General features: G+C 36.2%; 1 non-coding gene across 1 annotated transcript; it reads left to right on the plus strand.

The window, feature by feature from the left end:
• The first annotated feature begins 4,881 nt into the window (after positions 1-4,881).
• LOC124509740 (U12 minor spliceosomal RNA) lies at positions 4,882-5,026 on the plus strand. Its single transcript, XR_006961512.1, has one exon. It is a non-coding gene; the product is annotated as a U12 minor spliceosomal RNA (small nuclear RNA).
• Positions 5,027-9,331: the final 4,305 nt, after the last annotated feature.

Raw genomic sequence — 9,331 nt, forward strand, 5'->3', positions numbered from 1 at the left:
ATTAATCACTTACGAAGTTACTCTTAAGAAGGTAAAGCAGTAAAAGCAGTAAAGTTAATTAGTAGCACAATAATTAATTAAGGGATACATAAAATAAAAAAGATGTAAAAGATGACATCAAAATATAATAAGATGTGAGGGAGTAAAAATGTAGAGTTTTGGAATGTGTTCAAATTTAAATTGTTATTAATTTAAAAGAGACCAGTCACAGGATTATATATGTGAACCTTATGTTAACATTCATAGTAAATACACAAAAGAAAATGAAAAAGAATTTTAAACATAGCACTAAATAAAGCCATCAAAACACAAGGAAAGGGAGGAAGAGAATCAAGGAACAGAGAGAAACCACAAAAACTGAAAACACATGGCAATAAGTACATACCTATCAAAATCACTTTAAGTGTAAATGGACTAAATTCTTCAATTGAAAGATAAAGAGTGGCTGAGTGGATAGAAAAAGAGACATATCTATATGCTGCCTAAAAGAAACTCACTTCAAAAGTAATAACACAAAAAGAGAGTGAAGACATAGAAAAAATATTCCATGCAAATGGAAATGAAAAGAAAGCTACTGTGTGTATTGCGTATCTGACAACACAAACTTTATAACAGGGATTTTAAGACAAATAGTGGTGCTTCATATGATAAAGAGGTCAATTCAGCAAGAAGATATAACATTGATAAATATATATCTTACATCAGTAGATAGATCATTTAGATAAAAAAGTCAATAAGGAAACATTGGCTTTAAATGACACATTAGAATAGACTTAACACATATATAAAGAATATGACATCCAAAAGCAGCAGAGTATACATTCTTATCAAATGCACATATAACATTCCCAGAATAGACCACATGTTAGGTTGTAAAACAAGTCTCAATAAATTCAAGAAGATTAAAATGGTATCAAGCATCTTTTCCAACCACAAAAGTATGACACTAGAAATAAACTACAAAAAATAAAACTGGAAAAACTACAAATATGTAGAGATTGAAAACATGCTACTGAACACCATTAGATAATAGAACAAATTGAAGGAGAAGCAAAAAATACCTATAGGAAAATGAAAGAAGAAATGCAATACACCAAAGTCTATGGAATACAACAAACATAGTACTAAAAGGGAAGTTTATAGCATTACAGTTATAGTATGCTTCTCCTACAGCATTACTTCAAGAAACAAGAGAAATCTCAACAGTTTAACCCTATACCTGATGGAACTAGAAAAAAATACAAATAAAGCCCAAAGTTAATAAAAGAAAGGAACAAAGCAAAAACAAATGAAATACAGATTTTAAGACAATACAAATATCAATGAAACTAAGAGCTGGTTCTTTGAAAAGATAAACAACATTGACAAATTTTAGCTGGACCCAACAAGAAAAAAATGAGAGGAAGCTCTAATAAATTAAATCAGAAATGGAAGGGGAGAAGTTACAATTGATATGACAGAAACACGAAGAGTAAGAGACCACAATAAACAATTACACATCAACAAATTGGACAACCCAAAGGAAATGGATAAATTCATAGAAACATACAATCTTCCAAGACTGAATCATGAAAAAGTAGAAAATCTGAATAGACCGATTACTAGTAAGGAGATTGAATCACTAATCAAAAACCTCACAAAAACCTCCCAATCCAAGATCAGATGGCTTCACTGGTGAATTCTACCAAACATTCAAATATTGAATATCTATCTTTCTCAATTCTCTTCAAAATTATTGAACAGGAACAAAAGTTGCATACAGTGTAATATTAGTTTCAGATGTACAATTAAGTGAATCAATACTTCCATACAACACCCAGCACTTATCATAACAAGTGCACTCTTTACCTGTAACCTATTTAATTCATGCCCCCCCACTTCCTCTCTGGTAACCATCAGTTTATTCTCTATAGTTTAGTCTGTTTCTTGGTTTGATTCTCTCTTGTTTTTCCCTTTGCTCTTTAGTTTGTTTCTTAAATTCCACATATGAGAAAAATCATATGGTATTTGTCTTTCTGTGACTGACTTTATGTCATTTAGCATAATATTCTCTAGCTCCATACACGTTATTGCAAATGGCAAGATTTTGTTCTTCTTATGAATGAGTAATATTCCATTGACTATATATACCACTTCTTTATCAATTCATTAGTCAAGGCACATTTGGGCAGTTTTCATAAATTGGCTATTGTTGATAATGCTTCTATAGACATCAGAGGGCATGTATCCCTTTTAACTAGTGTTTTTGTATTCTTTAGGTAAATACCGACCAGTGTTATTGCTGGATTGTAGGGTATTTCTATTTTTAACTTTCTGAAGAACATCCATAGTGTTTTCCAAAGTGGCTGCACCAGTTTACATTCCCATCAACACTGAGAGAGGGTTCCCTTTTCACCAACACCTGTTGTTTCTTGTGTTGTTGATTTTTGCCATTCTGACAGGTGTGAGGTGATACCTCATTGTAGTTTTTATTTATATTTCCTTGATGATGAGTGATGTTAAGAATCTTTTCATGTGTCTGTTGGCCATCTGTATGTCTTCTTTGGAAAAATATCTACTCATGTCTTCTGCCCATTTTTTAATTGGATTATTTGTTTTTAGGATGTTGAGTTTGATAAGTTCTTTGTATATTTTGGATACTAACCCTTTATCAGCTAAACATTTGCAACTATCTTCTCCGACTCCATAGATTGCCTTCTAGTTTTGTTTATTGTTTACTTTGTTGTGCAGAAGCTTGTTATTTTGATGTATTCCCATTTGTTTTTGCTTTAGTTTCCCTTGCCTCAAGAGACATATCTAGTGGGGTGCCTGGATGGCTCAGTTCGTTAAGTGTCTGACTATAGGTCAGGTCATGATTTCATGGTTCATGAGTTTGAGCCACACATCAGGTTTTCTGCTGTCAGCACAGAGTCTGCTTCAGATACTCTGTACCCTTTTCTTTCTTCCTCTCCCCCACTTTCTCTCTCTCTCTTTCTCAAAAATAAATAAACATTTTTAAAGTGACATCTAGAAAGAAGTTTCTATAGCTGATGTCAAAGAGGATACTCCTTCTATTCATCTCTGAATTTTTATGATTTCAAGTCTCACATTTATGTATTTAATCCATTAGCTAAAGGAATTTAATAACACATGGAGGAACCATGATCAAGTGGATTTATTCCTGTGATGCAAGGATAGTTCAACACCCACAAATCAATCAACTTGTTACACCATATTAACAAAATGAAAGAAAAATTATCATACAATTATGTCGATAGATGCAGAAAAAGCATTTGGCAAATTCAACATTCATTTATCATAACTCTCAGTGAAGTGGGAATAGAGGGAACATACCTCAACATAATAAAAGTCATATATGAAAAAACACACAGCCATAATCACAGTCAATGGTGGAAAGCTGAAAGGTATTCTTTTAAGATCATGAACACAATAAAGATACCTACTATCCATAGTTCCCACTTGTATTCAACAATATATTGCCTTAGCAATTAGGCAAGAAAAAAAATTAAATGTATCCAAAATTGGAAAGGAAAAAATAAAACTTTTACCATCAGCAGATGACCTGATACTGTATATAGAAAGCCCTAAAAACCCCGTTAATAAACAATTAGATGAATAAAAACATTCAGTAAATTTTCAGAACACAAAATTAATATACAAAATCTGTTGAATTTTTATACACTTGTAATGGACTATCAGAAAGATAAATAAAGAAAAATATCATTTACAATTGTATCAAAAAGAATAAAACTTCTAGGAATAAATTTAACCAAGAAGGTGAAAGACGTGTTCACTGAAAACTATAAGGCATGAATGAAAAAATTTGAAGAAGATACAAATAAAAGAAATTTTGTGCTCATGCACTGGAATAATTAATATTTTTAAATGTCCATAATACCCAAAGGTATCTACAGATTTAATACACTCCTGATGAAAGCTCCAATGTTATTTTTTTACATAAATAAAACATAGAATCTTAAAATTTGTATGAAAACATAAAAGACCATGTATAACCAAACCAATCTTGAGAAAGAACAAATCCAGAGGTTTCATGCTCCAGATTTCTAAGTGCACTAAGAAGGTACTGTAGTCAAAAGAGGATGGTATTGGCATAAAAATAGGCACTGGGATTAATGGAACAGAATAAAAAACCAAGAAATAAACCCACACTTATATGGCCAATTAAATTTTGACAAAGTTGGTGAGAATATATAATGGAAAAGAAACTCATTTCAATAAATGATGTTGAGAAACTGGAAAGCTACATGCTAAATAATGAAACTCGAGCACTATCATACATGATATATGAAAATGAGCTCAAAATGGATTAAAGGCTTTAATGTAAGACCTGAAACCATAAAACTGACAGAAGAAAACATAGATGGAATGTTTATTGACAATTGTCTTAGTGATTTTTTTCAAAAATATGACTTCAGAGGCAAGGAAAACAAAGCAAAAATAATTGAATGGGACTAAATTAAAATCAAAAGCTTCTGGGGCACCTGGATGGCTCAGTCAGTTAGGCATCTGACTTCAGCTCAGGCCATGATCTCCCAGTCTGTGAGTTTGAGCCCCACATCGGGTTCTGTGCTGACAGCTCAGAGCCTGGAACCTGTTTCGTATTCTGTGTTTCCCTCTCTCTCTCTGCCCCTCCCGCACTCGTGCTCTGTCTCTCTCTCAAAAATAAACATTAAAAAATATTTAAAAATAATAAAGTAAAAAATAAGAAGCTTCTGCACAACAAAGGAAACCATTAACAAAATGAAAAGGCAACCTACTGAATGGGAGAATATATCATGTATCTGATAAAAATTTAACATCAAAAATATATGAAGAATTACAACTCAGAAGCAAAAAAAATAGATTAAAAAAGGGCAGAGGATGCCTTAAACTTATAAGTAAGGAAAGTAACGATTCAAGGTGACACCCAAATACTCACTGCTAATGGGAGACTAATTTATGAGCAGCTGACGGTTGCCTTTAAGGTGAGTCACCTACTTTCAGCATGCCTGAGAGTCACCATCTGCCCATCCCCTTTTAACACTTAAAAAGTAGAAGTGTGCCTGGGTGGCTAAGTTGGCTAAGCATCCAACTTTGGCTCATGTCATGATCTCCTATTCCTGAATTTGAGCCCCAGGTAGGGCTCTGTGCTGACAGCTCAGAATCTGGAGCCTGCTTTGGATTCTGTGTCTCCCTCTCTCTCTTCCCCCTCATTCACATTCTGTCTCTCTCTCTGTCTCTCTCAAAAATAAAAAACGCTAAAATATTTTAAAAAACACTGAAAAAGTACAGTGATAGGACAGTAGTGAACAAGATTGAGAAGGTGCTTATAACAAAGAGGATTAACCCTAGAAGGTTTATGGGCCCAAGGTCAGCAACTCCTGGAGCAGTTTGTATTTGTCTTCACTACTCCCTGTGTTACCTGAATCTTCTAAAAAAGATGGGCAGAGGATTTGAACAGACATTTTCCCAAAGAAGATATTCAGATGGCCAACAGGCACATGAAAAGATGCTCAACATCACTAATCACAGGGAAATTCAAATCAGAACCATAATGATATATCTTATACCAGCAATAATGGCTATAATTAAAAACACATAACAAACAAGTGTTGGCAAGGATGTGGATAAAAGGGAATACTTAGGTACTGTTGGTGGTAATGGAAATTGACACAGCTACTATGAAAGCAGGTTTTTCTTTTTTTTCATTTTTTTAAAATTTTATTTAAATCCAAGTTACTTAACATATAGCATAATTATGGTTTCAAGAGTAGAATTTAGGAAGCCATGGAAGTCACCATAAACGTCAGTAGTTGCCCTGCCCTTGCCCTCGCCACCTTCTGGTGTTTAAAAGGCTCCAATGTACCCTGAGAGCATGGCTTCTGGAATCAGACCACTTAGATTAAAATCCTAGCTTGACCACCTACCATCTGAATGCTATCCAGCAAGTTATTTCACTTCTCTGGGTCTCAATTTCTTCATCTGTAATAATAGGATTTACCTCAGAGGATGACTGTGAAGAAATAATGAGTCAATATTTGCAAACAGACATTTTTAGGAAGGTAATATCACATTTTATTGAGAAGATGGTGGCCTAGGAGGACGCTGGGCTCACCTCATTCTGTTGATCACTTAGATTCCACCCAAACCTGCCTAAATAACCCAGCAAACCTCCAGAAGACTAGCAGAACAGACTCTCCAGGACCAAGCATAGACAAGAGGACCACAGAAGAGGGTAGGAAGGGAGGAGAGGCGGTGCACGCTACACAGACAGGCGGGAGGGAGCCTGGGCGGTGGAGGGGCAGTCCACCCTGCAAGGCAGAGCTCCTGAAGTCTGGCTTGCAAAAGTGGAGGGGCCCACTGCGTGAGTCCTGACAGGGGGCGGGACTTAATATCTGGAATGTTATAAGTCAGCAGCTCTGCTCGGAGAGCGGGAGGGCGAGAGGACACTGGGAGGGAGAGGTGTTGAGCCCCGGACGACAGAGCTCAGCTCAGCAGGGAACAAAGGCACTGGCAGGCTCCATCTCCCTCTCCCACACCAGAAACGAAATTCCAAAGGGAACCAGTTCCCATCACCAAACTTGCTCGCACTGCTCAACACCCAATGTTGTGCTTATGTGGATCCATCCCTCCTATGGGTCTGCCTCCCTCCTGGTGCTGCAGGGCCCCTCTGCAGGGGAGACCACCAATGGCAAAGTGAACTAAGCCTGCCCCTCCCACCCCTGTGCACCTTGCAGATCCACCCGGGCTAATACTCCAGATCCCATTGAAGCAGAACCACAAGCCTGGCAGAGTGCAAATAACCCAGACAGGGACCACACCACCCCACAGTGATTCCTGCCCTGGAGAGTGGAAGATAAGGTACACACCAGTCTGACTGTGGCCTCAGCTGTGGGCTGAGGACAGACATCAGGTCTGACTGCACCCCGCTCACCAACACAATTTACTCCAGACAGCACAGGGAAGTGGCCTGCAGTTTGGAGCCACCCCAGGGAATACACAAAATAACTAAACTGAAAAAGTCTCCTCAAAAGAAACTCCAGGATGTAGCAACAGCTAATTAATTGATCAGAAACGATTTTGGCAATATAATGGAATAAGAATTTAGAATAATAGTCATAAAATTAATCGCTGGGCTTGAAAAAACCATAGAGGAGAGCAGAGAATCTATTGCTACAGAGACCAAGGGACAAAGAAATTGTCATGAGGAGCTAAAAAATGCTATAAATGAGGTGCAAAATAAAACAGAAGTGACCACAGCATGTATTGAAGAGGCAGAGGAGAGAATAGGTGAGTTAGAAGGTAAAATTATGGAAAAAGAGGAAGCTGAGAAAAAGAGAGATAAAAAAAATCCAGGAGTATGAGGGGACAATTAGAGAACAAAGTGATGCAATCAAACGGAACAATATCTGTATGATAGGAATTCCAGAAGAGAACAGAGAGAGAAAGGGGCTGAAGGTGTACTTGAAGAAATCATAACTGAGAAAACCCCTGATGGGGGAGAGGAAAAAAGGCATTGAAATCAAAAAGGCACAGAGAACTCCCTTCAGAAGTAACTTGAATCGAGCCTCTACACGACATATCATAGAGAAACTGGCAAAATACAAGCATAAAGAGAAAATTCTGAAAGCAGTTAGGGATAAACAGGTTCTATTGTACAAAGGGAGACCCATAAGACTAGTGGCAGACGTATCTACTGAAACTTGGCAGGCCAGAAAGGAATGGCAGGAAATCTTCAATGTGATGAACAGGAAAAATATGCAGCCAAAAATCCTTTATCCAACAAGTCTGTCATTCAGAATAGGAGAGATAAAGGTCTTCCCAAACAAACAAAAACTGAGGTAATTCATCACCACTAAACCAGCCCTACAAGAGATCCTAAGGGTGATTCTGTGAGTGAAATGTTGCAAGGACCACAAAGTACCAGAGACATCACTATAAGCATAAAACATTCTCAAAGATAGATCACATAGTGGGTCACAAAACAGCCATTCATAAGTATACAAGAATTGAAATCATACCATACACACTGTCAGACCACAATGCTATGAAACTTGAAATCAACCACAGGAAAAAGTCTGGAAAACCTCCAAAAGCATGGAGATTAAAGAAGTCCCTACTAAAGAATGAATGGGTCAACCAGGAAATTAGAGAAGAATTTGAAAAATATATGTAAACAAATGAATATGAAAATAAACAATCCAAATGCTTTGGGATACAGTGAAGCCAGTCCTGAGAGGAAAATACATTGCAATCCAGGCCTATCTCAAGAAACAAGAAAAATCCCAAATACAAAATCTAACAGCACACCTAAAGGAAATAGAAGCAGAACAGCAAAGTCACCCAAAACTCAGCAGAATAAGATAAATAATAAACCAGAGCAGAAATAACAATATAGAATCTAAAACCATGGTAGAGCAGATCAATGAAACCACGAGTTGGTTTTTTTTTTTTACAAAAATGAACAAATTGATAAACCTCTAGCCAGGCTTCTCAAAAAGTAAAGGGAGATGACCCAAATAGATAAAATCATGAATGAAAATGGAATTATTACAACCAATCCCTCAGAAATACAAGCAATTATCAGGGAATACTATGAAAAATTATATGCCAACAAAATGGACAACCTGGAAGAAATGGACAAATTCCTAAGCTCCCACACACTTCCAAAACTCAAACAGGAAGAAATAGAAAACTTGAACACACCCATAACCACCAATGAAATTGAATCAATTATCAAAAATCTCCCAACACATAAGAGTCCAGGACCAGATGGCTTCCTTGGGGAATTCTACCAGACATTTAAAGCAGAGAAAATACCTATCCTTCTCAAGCTATTCTAAAAAATAGAAAGGGAGGGAAAACTTCCAGACTCATTCTATGAAACCAGCATTACTTTGATTCCTAAACCAGACAGAGACCCAGTAAAAAAAGAGAACTTCAGGCCAATATCCTGACGAATATGGATGCAAAAATTCTCAACAAGATGTTAGCAAGTCAAATTCAACAGCATATAAAAAGAATTATTCACCATGATCAAGTGGGATTCATTCCTGGGATGCAGGGCTGGTTCAACATTCGCAAATCAATCAATGTGATACATCACATTAATAAAGAAAAGATAAGAACCACATGATCCTGTCAATCGATGCAGAAAAGCATTTGACAAAATTCAGCATCTTTTCTTAGTAAATACTCTTTTTTTTTTTCAGAAAAACATTTTATTTTATTTATTTTTTTTCACATACATTTGATTTTATTTTTTTAACATAACTTATTGTATCTGATATTTTTTTTATATATGAAATTTATTGACAAATTGGTTTCCATA

This window comes from Lynx rufus, unplaced genomic scaffold (assembly GCF_022079265.1).
Source record: "Lynx rufus isolate CCGP_SWC_20201006 ecotype Redwood Valley unplaced genomic scaffold, mLynRuf1.p SCAF_14, whole genome shotgun sequence".
Taxonomy (NCBI): Eukaryota; Metazoa; Chordata; class Mammalia; order Carnivora; family Felidae; genus Lynx; species Lynx rufus.